This window comes from Callorhinchus milii, unplaced genomic scaffold (assembly GCF_018977255.1).
Source record: "Callorhinchus milii isolate IMCB2004 unplaced genomic scaffold, IMCB_Cmil_1.0 Scaffold7, whole genome shotgun sequence".
Classification (NCBI taxonomy): domain Eukaryota; kingdom Metazoa; phylum Chordata; class Chondrichthyes; order Chimaeriformes; family Callorhinchidae; genus Callorhinchus; species Callorhinchus milii.
In genome coordinates, this window is record NW_024704748.1 from 18460705 (window position 1) to 18477125 (window position 16421).

Here is a 16421-nt window from a genome sequence, read left to right on the forward strand (position 1 = left end):
TCCAGCAAATGTTGTACCAGGCCCAATGTTTGTTTATGATGTGCTCAGGTCAGCTGTTTTTTTATGCAAAATGTGAAAATTCTATAGTTATAGTTAAAATTGAAAGCAATGGAATGAAGTGATGGATTGGAAACTTGTGTGTGATCTGCAGGAATGATCCTGATGGGCAGAGTGGCTTTATCTCTTTCCATTACTTATGTTCTTATGTTTTAATCCGACAATTTGACCTTGGGATTCTGTTTCTTTTTTTAGAACACGAGAGCCAGGCTGGAGAACGCAGAGTTAATCTGCTTTTGTTGTGTTAGCGTACTCTGTCTCATACTTGCACAGATACACGTGCAATGACACACCCTCTCTACTCCACTTCAAAGGATTGTCAGTCCAGAATTAGTATAAAGCTTTATTGACTGGAGTGGCTCCCTGTGGAGGCATCAGAAACAATTTTGAGTCTTCAAGAAGGTGAATTGGCAATAATAGATAAGGATATGGCAGAGTTGTTAACTGAATATTGTTCTTGAATCTTCACTGTGGAGAAACAGAATTTGAAGCTACAGTGATGCCTAGAGGTTAGTGAAGGGGAGAAGCTTACGGGTATTAGTATGGAAAAATAATTTTAATGTATTAACCATTGAAGCCAGATACATCTCCCAGCCTAGCATATTGGAGGAAAATGTAGATGTGCGCATTATAATTTACCAAAGGCTGTCTGGATTTGGGAGTAATTACAACAATAACAACACATTACATTTGTATAGCGCCTTTCATGTCAGGAGGATGTCCCAAGGTAATGGAGATTGGAATTAGGGGATTGGAGGGAATCTTCGATGCCATTATTGAAAAACAAGTAACTCTAGAACAGTAGGTTTAGTATCTGTAGTGTTAAAATGACAAGAATCATAATTGGGGTCTCAGCACTTGGATAAGTATGAGCTGGCCAGAAAAGCAGCATAGTTCTGTGAACGTTAGGTCATATTTGACTAACATAATAGAGGTTTTGACAGAACCACAAAAATTGCAGGATCTTTCGATGTCATTTACATGGAAATTAGAAAGCATTTAATGAGGTTTCAATGTTAGATTATTAGATGAAACTAAGCCACATGGAATTGGAGGCTACTTTGTGGCATGTAAAGGAAATTAGTTGGGATGTAGGAGAGAGCTTGGATTAAAGGAAAATACTGAGGTCCTCCTTCAGGGATTGGAACTACACTGCACATTCTCACTGTAATACTACTACTACAATTTTATATTAAAGCTTTTTTAACATAAAATACCTTCACAATTTTCTTCTCTATGAATACCATACTGCAAAAATGGAAAAGAGAGATTTTCAACTGAAATTCTGGCAAGCTTCTTCAGAGCTAAGGAATCACTGTGAAATTGTCGACTTTCAAATGTATGTTTTTGATCTCAAATACTTCCCTTTGATAATGGATTGTCACATCCTCCTTTAGAAAACCTGATTATATTGAAATAATGCATGCATTATGCTGACATGAAACCACTATTAAACAAGATTGACTACTACTTGCATTTATATAGTGCCCTTCATGCTGGACGGTGTCCTGGAGCGCTTAGTGATCTGGTTACAGAAGTAGACAATCCTAAACTAGGAGTTAAACTGAAAACAGCCTGTTCAGGTAGACGTTAAAGATTCCATGGTGCTATTTGAAATGAGAAGGGAGTTTCTCACAGTGTCCTGGCCAACAAATCCCATAAATAAAATCGGTAACTCACTTCGTGGCTGTTTCTGGCACATTCCTGAGTGCAAATTGGCTGCTACTTTCGCCAACAAACTATGCAAATACACATCATATTCTGTGAAGCACTTTGAGACTTTGATGATGTGATAAGGTGCCATATTAAATGCAAGAATTATTATTATAGTTCCTAGCGGTTTTACCGCTGAACATTCTTGTCTGTGCAATTACGAAAATATCTTTTGCATTTTATAGCTCATATGGTTTTTAAAATTATCCCAACCAGCACTTTTCTAAATCATCAGGAGTTAAAATCATAGCAGCAAAGACACTATACTGACTTGTTCTCATGATTTCAAAGGAATATTAATGTGATGTTTTAATTAATATGGGTGTTGAAAAGGTTCCTTACCAATGAAAGGTTCTAAGTTTAACACCAATGTCTGAATCCGAGTATTGCATGCCCTATATTTTAAAATGCTTCTAATCTAAATTTATTTAACAGTGGTTTCATGCCAACGTAATGCATTTATTATTTCAATATAATCTGGTTTTCTTAAGGAGGATTTGACAATCCATTATCAAAATGAAGTGTTTGAGATCAAAAACATACAAAAGTCGACAATATTTTTAACAATAATAATAATCCTTGCTTTTGATATAGCGCTTTTTACATCTTCTCGACGTCTCAAAGCGCTTCACAGAATAGACTGTAAAGTGAATTGACCATATATTTGTGGGCGAAACGCGGCAGCCAATTGCGCACAGCATTGTCCCACAAACAGTTGTGGATTGAAAATAACCAATTTATTATTGTTTTGTTTTAGGGATTATTATTAGCTGTGTGGAGTAAGGAAACTTGCCCAAGGTTTCGCCCTGCCTGGAATTGAACCCAGATGTCTCGCTTGCAAGGCGAATGCTCCAACCACTGAGCTACAGGACTCCAGTTCCTTAGTTCTGAAGACGCTTTGCAGAATTTTGATTGAAAATCTCTCTCTTCCATTTTTGCAGTATGGTATTCATAGTGAAGAAAATTGTCAAGATATTTTATGTTAAAAAAGCTTTAATATAAAATTATACTCACCAATTATTTTTCTCGTCAATCTACGGAGCGTATCTACTTTGCATTCTTGAATTCATACCCAAAGTTGATGTAGAAATAAGGAAACCTCAGTGTATAGTTCATCCATCTGTAAAAAGACTTAAGAAACATCAATACCAGATGTGAACTTTATTTCTGTTCTCTGTTATCTGGTATTAGCTGGGTGATTGTTTACCCATTTTATCTAATCTCAAAAACAAATATCATTAGTTTTAGCAAATCTTTCTGAGCAATTATTCTTTGCTTTACAAAGTAGGATGGTGATGTAAGGCAATCATATCTTCAATCTGGTAGCATTCATCTGCTCAAAGGATTAATTATCAGACATACACACCCCCAGCCAACTAACCTCATGGCTGATGAGAAAAGGCGCATGTTCTGCATGAGAGGTGATGTTTACAGGAACTGTAGTATAGCCAATAACAGAAATCAATGAAAGTGAGTTTTGTTGAGCTAAACTGAGCACTACCTTTTTTAATGTGATTTGAATTATTGTTGCAAAGTAGCTTTATTTATAATCCTAATAATTCTTGCATTTGATGTACCTTATCACACCATCAAGATGTCTCAAACTACTTCAAAGTGTATACTGTAAAGTGGGATGACCTTGTTTAATGTAACAGTCAATTTACACACAGCAATGCCTCAGAAACAGTTGTGGAGTGGAAGATCAATTTTATCTGGGAGATAAAATGTTGGCTTGTTGGCTGGAACTGGGACAAACTCTTGACTGTTTCAATAATGCAATGGGATCTTTAACATCCATGTAGACCTGCAGATGAGACTCTCATCTGACGATTGACACCTCCAACAATGCAGCACTCTTCCAAGCACTGCATTGGAGTCGCATCCTCGACTGTAAACTCAAAGTCTCAACCTGGGGTTTGAACTCAAAGTGACTCAGAGTGCAATCAACTGACATACATTTAATACATATTTAACCAGAATTTATGTACCCAAATCAACTCATAGATAATTCAGTTTTTTTTCTGCTTTCAAACTTAATTGCAACTCTGATGTGTTCATGTTTATCAGAAATACCTTTTCTATCTAAATCTGAATTGTCCCCCTGATTTTATTGTGGATGATAACTACAGCACAAAGCTTTAGGACCTTTTATCATTCCTGTTGTACATCTATACCCTTACAGAAACTGATCCTTAAGGAAACCTTTAAGAACCAGTGAGGAATAAAGTAATCTCCCACATGGCTTTCCAAATTATTTATAGATAAATTTGCCTACCATTTTAAAAAAAAGGTGAATTCAAATGCAAACGTGTCTATCTTATTCAGTGGGACATCTTTAGAAGTGAGTCATACGAAGCCATGTGATTGCTGGTGCGTGTTTTCATTATATATATACATATAAAATCTTGATTGATGCTAATAATTTTGGTGATAGAAGTTGTTCGATCATGAGGCATGAAGACGAGATTTAATTGCGAGTTAGATAATCATTATGTGCTTCATGTCTGTGGAATAAAGAGAAAAGGGTAGGGTAATATCATTAATCTTTCTCTGATGAGCAATTAGAATAATTTGGTTTTCAAAATGGTTAGTTAGAGAAACCATGAAGTTTTAGAATTGTAAGTGACATCTTAACTCAGAAATATTGTTCATTTGAATATTCAAGACAGGATTTACAAGCAAATCATAACTACATGACCTAAAGGCAGTAACATAGCTGAATGTCTTTAATTTGTACTCTTTAATGAGAAAACACACACTGACTATTGTGAACATGTTGTTCTGTGAGCTCTCCCAACATGACAGCCTATGACAATTGGAAGACGCAAGATACTGAGGATAGCAAAGCGCATTATAGAGAATGCAGGAGTGATCTTAAAAGAGTGATAAGACAGGCTAAAAGATCGCATGAGAAGAGGTTAGCGGGTAACATAAAGGGGAATCCTAAAATATTTCACAAGCACATAAAGGAAAAAAGGTTAGTTAAAGGTAGGGTGGGGCCAATCAAAGACAATGACGGCAATCTTGTTGTGGAGCTGGAGGGCATGACTAATGTACTGAACGAGTACTTTGCATCTGTCTTCACAACGGAAATGGATGCCCCAAATGCCGCAGTACTGGATGAGAAGGTAGAGGAAATAAATCAGATTACTATAGACAGAGAGGAAGTTCCGAAAAGATTGACTGGGCTCAAAATTGATAAGTCACCAGGACCAGATGGGTTTCACCCAAGATTGCAGTGGGAGATACGGGTTCAAATAGCGGAGGCTTTGGCCATTATATTTCAATCTCCATTGGACACAGGAGGGGTGCCAAGAGACTGGAGAGTGGCTAATGTTACCCCCCTCTACAAAAAGGGGCAGAAAGACAAACCCGGAAATTACAGGCCAGTCAGCCTAACTTCGGTAATAGGAAAACTACTGGAGACCCACAATCCGGGACAGAATAAATCTCTACTTAGAGGAACATGAGGTAATTAGAGACAGCCAACATGGATTTGTTAAAGGCAAATCTTGCCTAACAAATCTAATAGAATTTTTTGAAGAGGTGACTGCGAGGGATGATGAGGGAAATGCGGTGGATGTTATTTACATGGATTTCAAAAAGGCTTTTGACACAGTACCACATAAGAGATTAATACAAAAATTAGAGGCCCATGGTACTAAGGGGACAGTGGCAGTTTGGATTAAGAACTGGCTGAGTGACAGAAAGCAGAGGGTGGTGGTTAATGGGTGTTTCTCGAAATGGAAGGAGGTGTGCAGCGGTGTCCCCCAGGGATCAGTATTGGGACCACTGCTCTTTCTAATATATATTAATGATCTGGACTTGGGCATAGAGAGCACTATTTCCAAGTTTGCAGATGATACAAAGTTAGGTAGGGTAGTAAATAGTGAGGAGGACTGTAACTAACTGCAAGCAGACATACAAAGAATGGTGGAATGGGCTGACATGTGGCAGATGGATTTCAATGTGGGTAAGTGTGAGGTGATACACTTAGGTAGGAAAAATGATAGGAGGCAATATAGACTTGGTAGCTCAATCTTAAGGGGGGTGAATGTACAGAGAGATCTGGGTGTTCAAGTAAACGAATCATTAAAGGTAGCGGGGCAGGTAGATAAGGCAGTAAAAAAGGCATTTGGTGTACTGAGCTTTATTAGTAGGGGCATAGAGTATAAGAGTAGGAAGGTTATGGTTAATTTATACAAAACACTGGTTAGGCCTCAACTGGAGTACTGTGTCCAGTTCTGGGCACCTTACTTCAGGAAGGACATTAAGGCACTGGAAAGGGTGCAGAGGAGATTCACGAGAATGATACCAGGAATGGGGAACCTTAGCTATGAGCACAGGCTGGAGAAGTTAGGACTTTTCCCATTAGAGCAGAGAAGGTTACGCGGGAATCTGATAGAGGTCTTCAAGATCATGAAAGGTTTCGACAGGCGAGATAAGGAAAAGCTGTTTCCGCTGGTAAGTGTGTCTGTGACCCATGGTCACAGTCTTAAGATATCTACCAAAAGAAGCAGAGGGGAGGTTAGAAGAATTTTTTTCACTCAGCGAGTTGTTGGAATTTGGAATGATCTGCCTGAAAGGGTAGTGAAGTCCAATTCGATAACAGCTTTTAAGAGAGAACTGGATAGGTATCTGGGGAAGACGGGTTTGCAGGGTTATGGGGAGAAAGCTGGTGATTGGGGTTAGTGAAAGTGACTTGCTCTGTCAAAGAGCTGGCACAGACTCGATGGGCCGAATGGCCTCCTTCTGTGCCGTAACATTATATGAATCTATGAATGAGTAAGTACTGAGAAGCACATAATGATGGGATCGAAAAGTAGTTGATCGCAATAGGATTTATTAGTAGCAAATCGGTTACGAGTAGGAAATCTCCCTGGTAACCAGTAATATTACACTGCTATCCCTGAACTAAAAAGGTGAAGCGGTTGTGATGTACTGCCTGTTATTGGCAGGTTCCTCTTCTGCACATTTTTATTATTATTATTATTAGTCACTGTTCGTAAACTGTTGCAAACTGCTACTTTTTCAACCTCGGTGTTGGGCCACAAACCACCTGAGACATGCAGCACAGCTTCCTCTTGTGCTTTTAGTTCTTATTACCCACTGCATATATTCTTCCAAGCCTGGCAGTTATATATGCTCTGTTGATCTCTCAAATATTCTAGTCTGTTTCCTGGCCTCGTCCCATGTTCTGTGTATAGTGGAGACAGAATTGGGATGATGGGTAATTGATCATTACCTTGCATGTGGATGGAGAGAGGGGTATACTAGATCCAAATATTGCTGCCTCCCTCCCATAGTTGGTCTCTTATTTAGCAGTCAGTTTGATTTCTGCACAATTCAGCATAATGCATTTTCAAATGGACCAAAGAGCATACTTCATCCAAACTAATCTTGTGATCACGTTTTTCACCGATAACTGTGACAATTCCAGGTCTGTTGTGAACAATGGGCCGCTGAAAGGAAACTGCAGCATTCCTGTATGTCCGTACAATCTTCCCATTACATGATTAATAACCATTAAAGGGCTTGGAGATGGCACAAGGCGTGTGACCACCCACTGCAAAAGCTTAGCACAATAGCTTAGGACAATGTAGCTGGGAGCAGTACAGTATCAAAGCAACTCGTTACTTGTGTTAACAAAATTCAAGTAAAGGTCTTGCCTCAGATGACACTGGTTTGGTGAGTATGTCACAATAAGGAACTAAGGCTCTTCTTGCAATGCTTTATATATATATTTATCTAACAAATGTGCAACATTCGCAAATTGCAGCAATTGTAACAAAACATACATTCTCCAACCTTGGGCATGAACTTAGCAGCAAAGGTTTTTCAACACACCATTAATCATTTCTGGAATGATGCATTTGCATCTGAAAGCACATGATTTATGCAGAATAAGTCTGGTAAAGGGGGAAACAATATAACAAATGTCTATGCTGAAACCATTACTTTAACTCATAAATAGGACCTGTTGGGATAATGTGGCCAAAGGGTTAGCAGAGGACCTTTGTTTTATTGACTTAGAATTATTTTATTCTAGTAACTGATGTCTTCTGTGAACTACTGTATGTGTCTGAACATCTACAGTTAGACTTGACTCTGATCTTATTGATTGTCTATGGTCTCTGAAGGTTTTTTTAATACTCAATCGCATAACATGGTTTTCTTCGCTGAATATTGGCTACTTACACTTTACTTATGCTTTTCTGTTTCAAAGTATTTTGACCTCAAAGTTATTTTCTATCACACTCACTTTATACCACCCTTGATGTCCTTGATTTCCTTTCTTATGTCCACGAGAAATTAAACTGAGATGCCATCTGCCTGTTCAGATGGCTGTTAAAGATCCCACGGCATTATTCAAAACTATGAGAGTTTTGTTTGGCCAATAATCACCTAGAGAAATGGGTCTTCACTTCATAGCTGATTGTGGGGCATTGCTAAGCACAAATTGACTGCCACAATTGGCAACAAATGCACAGTCACAACACTCTGCAATAAATTCAGGGAGTGTTTAAATCCCTCCATTCCTTGGCACCTCCATCTCTCTAACCTCCTCTCTCCCCACAGCAGTACCCGCTGCCTCCACTCTACTGGGTCCGGCCTCCTCCAGGTCCCCCGAATCCTCCGCTCCACCATCGGCAGCCATGCCTTCAGCCACTATGCCCCGAAACTTTGGAACTCCCCTCCCTCAACCCCTTCGCCTCGCTCCCTCCTTCCCCATTTTCAGGTCGTGCCTGAAAACCTTCCTGTTCGACTGTGCCTACGGTGACCTTCCCCCTCCCCCTAGCTCAGCCTCGGGCTCCACCATTGTTAAGCTCTGAGATGCCGCCCAGCGTGGAGGGCACGATATAAATGCAAGTTGTTGTTGTTGAAACACTTTGAGACATTTCAATGATATGATAAAGCATTCTATCAAATGCAAGGTTTACTGTTTTATTATTATTTTGCAAAAGTGGCGCTCTGAAGGTGACCTCAGAGCCTGTTTAAATCCATTTGAAATAGCAGACTGAGAGGAATGTGCAGCCACAGTTCATTTGTTCCCTTTTATCAACTGTTCCACAGTCTGTGGTTACACATTGCTACAGTACAGCAGTACAGCACATTCACCATCCAGCAAAAAGGTCCTACTTCATTCAAATGACAGAATGCACTACACAGAATAACCCCAGAGTGAACGGTAGCTACTATCCATTACACGTTGTCAAACCTATCAAGGATGATATTGGCCTTTGGGGTTGGATTGTTGGGTATAGCAGGCTTGTAGATGTATGTGAGTTTGCACCTAGCAGTCAGATATCATGGCAGAGATATTATTGGTGAGAGAGTAACTAAATTCTGAATGCGTTTCTTTTTGAGTTAGCTGAACCAGAGTGAAGCTTTGCTGACTGTTGTTATTTTAATAGCTATGTGGTTGTAACTTCTATTAAATATTCAGGTATCTGTTTTGCCTCATTTTGACTGAGCCTATTTAATGTTTTTACCATGTGGAAAGTTTCCCCACTTTGGCTGCCACGTTTCGCCCACAAAGTAAACAGTCAATTCACTTTACAGTATATTCTGTGAAACACTTTGAGATTTCTCAGCAATTAGATAAAAGGCACTATATTAAATGCAAGGATTATTATTTGTTCAATCATGATTTCTTGACCATGTTTTATTTCCCAGAAATGTACTGTTTTTTTCTTCTGGCTTTCAATTCCCCCATCAACAAGATAGACCAGTTAATGGGCCTTGATTTATATATGTGGAGTCCTGTAGCTCAGTGGTTAGAGCACTTGCCTTGCAAGCGAGATACCTGAGTTCAACTCCAGGCAGGGCGAAACCTTGGGCAAGTTTCCTTACTCCACACGCAGGGAGTAATAATAATAATCCCTCCAAAAACAAAAACAATAATAAATTGGTCATTTCAGTCCACGACTGTTTGTGGGACACTGCTGTGTGCAATTGACTGCCGCGTTTCGCCCACAAATATACGGTAAATTCACTTTGCAGTCTATTCTGTGAAGCGCTTTGAGACGTCTAGAAGATGTGAAAACCGCTATATCAAATGCAAGGATTATTATTATTATAAATCAGTAACTATTTATTGTGATCCTAAAACAACTGTCCCCTTGACTTATCTATAGTGGACGTTGTTGCCCCCTTTTTAATAATGGGAAGATTTTCTTTCCACCTGTGTCTAGATTTACTCTATTTAATCAGCATTTTAGAATTTGGAAACTTCTTAATTACATTACTTCAAAGTTATGACTGAATTCAACCATTTACCGAATTCTGGATGTGCTGTCATGCAAACAAATTAAGGTAAATTTTAATTCAGATGACTTTCACCCCCACAATTTTGAATAGTGTTTGTGACAATAATCTGTTACATTTATGGGATCAAGGATGCAGTTTTTCAACAATACAAAAAGCCTGATGGGAAGAGAAATTGTAAAATGCATGCCAACAACAAAAAATATGTAACATTAATATGCATAAACGCCTGCACATTATTCGACTTTAGATAAAGGGGTATTTTCATATTCTAGGGAGATCTGATTTGGCAGACTCAATTCTTGGAACAGTCAGGAATAGGATGTGCCAAAATTTCTCCGTGATGCTTGCTGATGAAACTATTTTATAATAATAATAATCCTTGCATTTGATATAGCGCTTTTCACATCTTTTAGACATCTCAAAGTGCTTCACAGAATATACTGTAAAGTGTATATTTGTGTATATTTGTGGGCTGTATATTTGTGCGTATATTTATATATTTCTGTATATTTATATATAGACTGCATATTTGTGGGCGAAATGCGGCAGCCATTTGTGCACAGCAGTTTCCCACAAACAGTCGTGGATTGAAGTGTCCAATTGTATTACTGTGTTTTTTTCTTGAGGGATTATTATCAGGCATATGGAGTAAGGAAACTTGCCCATGGCTTCACCATGCCGGGAATCAAACCCACGTATCTCGCTTGCGAGGCGAGTGCTCTAACCACTAAGCTACAGGACTCCACAATATATCCAGTTTATCCTCAATTTTATAAGATATTAATTCAAACTTAATGGAACTTTGAAGTGTTTTTTCCCCTTCCTTTTCATTTTGATTACATTAAAGATTTAGATTTATTTTTGCATGTCCATTTGGCAGCCAAGATACCATCACAAATTGGTTGTGTGCACTGAGGTTTATACTCCCATTTGCAAACAATCTTATAATGTCCCTATAAAGCAGCTGCGTAAAAATTGGATGTATCATTTCATGACTCAATAAATGATAGCCATTGAGACAAGTCATTGAGAAAGCTGTTGAGGAGCACTCCAGTGAGGACACGATTAGAGTGAACGGTGATATCTGCCAAGGTAAAATAGTCCAACTGTCACTCTATAGGCGCACGTGTGAAGAAGAGTCACAGAGGGTGCTCATGGAAACTGTCCAGGCACAATTTGGTGACTAACACAGTTGTTCAAGTGTGCCAGAACAGGCTGCTGCTTTGTGCGACTGCTCCCTCCTGCCCTACTTTTGCTTGCTTCACAAAAAATTATGTACATCTAATTGTATCTGTTGTAGCATTCATGTGACTTGCTGCTTTTATAATCCTTGATACAGCATTTTACATTGCATCTTATTACGTCTTCTCAAAGTACTTCACAGCATATACTGTAAAGTGAATTGACGGTATATTTTGTGGGCAAAATGCCAATTGCACACTGCAGTGTCCCACAAACAGTTGAAGATTGAGTGACCAAATTATTAGCATCATTTTATTTAGGGATTATTACCCCTGGAAAAGCGATCCGCCAATTGACTAACAACCGGATTCCTACTTACTGTTGTGCAAACAGAAGCGTATGGAATAAGGAAACTTGCCTATCATTTTGCCCTGCCCGGGAATCAAACCTAGGTCCTCTCGCTCACGAGGCGAGTGCTCTAACCACTAAGCTACAGGTCTCCTTTTACTCCTTCCTAAGTTAATAAAAGTAGCAAGCTTTGTACATGGGAATAGGAATCACTCATATGTACGTGCATATAATTCATTTTGGAATCGGGGGCCGGGCGGAGTGGGAGTGGCAAGAGTGGTATGGCAGTGACTTCAGGACACTAAACTCCTTGTAGGATTTGGTGGCATCTACAAAACATGATAAAGGTCTACCAACTGTGTAACAATTGACAATCAAGAAAATTGGGAAAATACAGATTAGATATTGTTATAGTTAGCCCACATTGACTAAACACACTGGCTGTGTTGGCTATCAACAAACCAATCTTCACAGAATTCTCTGAGATGGAATGTTACAATGTTCTGTTTGATTAATGAATGAAATTTGTGCTGTCTTCTACTAATTTCAGATTTAGAACAAGTGAAAATTGAAAGAAGATGATCCTCTGGTCATGGATCTTCACCCTACTGATGATTGGAATCCGATTAATTACTTTCACAGCATTGAGTTTAGCCCAGGATCCTGAAGGTAGGATAGCATCATTTTTACACTAAGAGTGATAAGTTGGAAGTCCATTAAATGCTTTTATTTTCTAGGATTCCTATTTTCATCCAAACATTAACTGTAACTCTTCCTCAGTGCTCTGAAGTTCATAATAGAATAGAAACAATCACATAGTCCAATATCTATTAGATCGCTTTTAATGATGGAGGCCATCGCACAGGCCATAATCTATGAGGTTGCTCTGAGATGCTACCCCGTGTGAAGAAGGGTGCTATTATAAATGCAATTTGTTGTTTTGACTGGATTTGTAAATGAGCTACATGAAGCAAATTCTGCACCTTTTCAAAATGTCTGTCGACTTTAAAAAAAAGCATTATTTATGTCCTCCACTTACAGTAATATGCTAGTTTTAACTTAAATCTTTATTTTCAGTGTGATTTTGACTTATTGTATTGAATGTGAAGAATGAAACAAAGAGCAACAACAAATTGGTCATTGTTGTGGGCTTCTACATCCTTTGACTAATGTTCAATATCTGCATATATGTAATTCCCTTCCTTTGTCTCTGGTTCACTTGGAGTGATTGGGCATCGATTAATTAAAAAACTTGTCTGGAATTTTCCTTTGCTTTTTGATTCTAACATCTCTGTAAATAACTGAGTCAGAAGGGCAGAATAAGATGATTTATGCACCCCCGAGAGCAGAAGAGTATTATGGATTTTGTGAGCTTTCAGCTCTTAAAAAGAATGATGACCCATGAAATTCCCTGTTTGAATAGCGGAGAATCCTATTATATGTGGATTATAAATACCATTAGAAAAACAACACGGGTCAAAACAAAGATGTAGAATTCTAATTTGCAGCAAGAATCTGGATAGAAACAAGTATAACTTGTACATAAAACAATAACAGACAGTACAACATTTTACTATTGTTCAAACTAAATATCTGGTTTGTCACCTTAGGCTTTTCTGCCTTTGTTTTACATTTCCTTTCCAAACTGCTTCCCTCTTGAAATGCAGCATTGCTTTTATTGTTTTTTTTTCTGTCCATTCATAAAAAATCTAATTAAGCTCTGCACAATTTTTTCTAGATGATTTCTTTGACACTCATGGTATGTACATTTCTATGTTAATAACCTTCCTTTCAGTTTTGTGTTGTGTGCATAGCTGCATTACTGTAGATTTTACCTGTAGAGCATCATTTGATAGTCACGATAAGTAAAGCATAGAAAAGCTTCATAACTCTTCCATTGTTCATATTTACCTAGTCAATCCTTAAGACAAGTTCAGTGGTCTGCCAATTAAAGTACAGATCATTGAAACGTCCTTTTCTACAATTACATCAATTTTATATTTTTCCTTCTTTACCTATCCACTTTCTATAATAATAATAATCCTTGCATTTGATATAGCGCTTTACATGTCTTCTAGATGTCTCAAAGCGCTTCACAGAGTATACGTAAAATAAATTGACAGTATATTTGTGGTGAAACACGGTAGCCAATTGCGCCCACAATTGTCCAACAAACAGTCGTGGATTGAGTCACCAAATTATTATTATTTTTATTTTGAGAGATTATCTCAATTCAATTCCAGGCAGGTCAGGGCGAAACCTTGGGCAAGTTTCCTTACTCCACACGCCTAATAATAATCCCTCCAAAAACCAAAAACAATAATAAAATGGGTCATTTTCAATCTACGACTGTTTGTGGGACATTGCTGTGCGCAATTGGCTGCCGCGTTCGCCCACAAATATACAGTCAATTCACTTTACAGTGTGTTCTGTGAAGCGCTTTGGGACGTCCTCCCGACGTGAAAAGCGCTATATCAAATGCAAGGATTATTATTATTATTATTATCATCCCCAGAAAAGTGATCCACCAATTGACTAACAACCAGGTTTCTACTTACTGCTAGGTAAGCAGAAGCCTATGGAGTAATGAAACTTGCCCAACATTTCGTCCTGCTGGGAATTGATCCCGGGTCTCTCGCTTGCAAGGTGAATGCTCGAACCATTGAGCTACTGGACGTATGGGACTATAAACTGAGGTCCCATCTGCCTGTCCAGGTGGATAATAAAATTCCCACAGAACTATTCAAAAAGAAAAGGGGTTGTCTCCTGGTATTCTGGCCAGCAATCTCCCACATAAGATTGGTCACTCACTCCATTGACAGTTTGAACATTGTTGTGCAAATTGCTGCTGCATTTGCCCACAAAAATAGTCTTTGCAGCATATCCTATGAATTACACGTGAATGCAAGGATTATAAATTCATTTAGTTATATTTCTTTGCTTTGTTTCTGAGATAATGGGATCAAATTAGTACTACTTCATGCTCTTTCTGTCCTACATGCTTCATGGCAAATCAGGCCCAAGTAAGCATTGTGAAGTATCGCCAGTGAAAATTATATCGGATCTCTGATCTTGACAAACCCGCAGAAGGTGGTTTGAAGGAAGTTATATTAGCCTTAAGACAATAAATGCTGGGAGCAATTTTTAATTTTATCAAGACATTGATTGCACAATTTCTAAATGCTGCAATCCAGAAACTGCATTTTTGGATGTTTGTTCACCAAGAGCTCCTTACTCCTGGACTGCTTGAAATTAAGTGGCTTCTTCTCCAGCAATATAAAGCCAGCATTAGTGTCTCATGAAATTAATGGCCTCTTTATGGTCCTGGAAGTGAAATTCTATCACTTCAAGCAGTAAAACACTTGGGAGCAAGACACTTGATTTATAGTTATCTCTGACCAAGACTAAGAAAGTTATGTATACAGAGCTTCAAAATTGAATGGTGGCCTTTTAATGTTATTGAACAGCTTGTTATATGATTGGCTCTTCATTGATATGCAAAAAAGTGGTCGCTTGAAAACACTTGAGTGATCATCGGCTGAAACAGTTCAGATTGAAGCCTGAATTCTGCAGTGCAACTGTGCCAATTGATGTGCTGTCAAAGCTACCTTCTCAGGTGGCCCCAGCAGTGTACCTTCAGCAAGTTTGTTTTAGGATCCCATTTGGTAATCCCATTTATATTGTGCTTTCTGTGGTAAATTGCAGTGATTTGTTACAAAACACAGGAATGAGAACTACATAAATAGGCAATACTTTAGCATTAGCACTGGTAATATTGACAGAAGAATTCTCCATAACACAGAGACAGTGCAAATTCTATTGAAAAACTTAACTTGCAAGTCTGTCAGTATGTACTTCACATATTTCTCAGTCTCTGTAATTCCTCTTGAAAACATATTTACAATAAAAGTGCAAACTAAATCCATTAGTTATGTGCAGTAATGATTCAGGACTTTCTATTATAATCTAACTCTGCAAACAGTTTGCTGTACATTTGTTTATAGCATTATCCAAAACTCTAAACTGTAGGGGTCCTGACATAATGTACGAAAACAAATTTACACAGCACTTAGCTTGCCAGCAGTCACCAACAGAGTAAACATAAAAATGTAATATTCGCAGGCACTCAGTCTTGTGTGAATAAAAAAAGAAAAAAAAAGCATTTTTAAAATGCCTAGTACGTCAAACGCCCAATGCATTTTACAGTGATCATCAAGTGCAATGGTGTTTTGTAGCCAATTTCTCAGAATTGAATTAACCAATATTGAAGGTTATGCAATGAAGTCCCACATTGGGACTTTGATCTCACAGTCTAGACTGAGACTCCAGTTCTGTCTTGGCTGAGTGTTGGTTGTCAGAGGTGCCATCCTCCAGGTGAGACATTAAACCAAGGTTCTGTCTGCCTGATCAGGTGGGCGTTATAGATCCCTATTTGAAAAGAGAAGGCAGTTTCTCCCAATGTTCCAGCCAAGAATACCTCAGATAAAATTGATCACTCACTACATGTTTGGGGGACATTACTGTGCATGAATTGGTTGTCACGTTTTCCTCCAAAATACACAGTCACTACGCTTTATAGTAAAAATCTGTGGAAGCGCTTTGAAAAGTATTCCCAACTTGAAAGGCTATAAATTAAATGCAAGGCTTTCAGCCGCTCTGCCTCCACACTCTGGAACTCCATCCCACAGTCCCTTCGCCTCGCTTCCTCCCTTGCCTCCTTCAAGGCTGGTCGCAAGACCCTTCTCTTCGATTGTGCCTTTGGTTGCCCTCCCACCTCTCTGCCTTCCCTCACCCCTACACCACCCCTCCCCCATGCTTGGGCCCTGACACCTGACTGTTCAGCGTTTTGG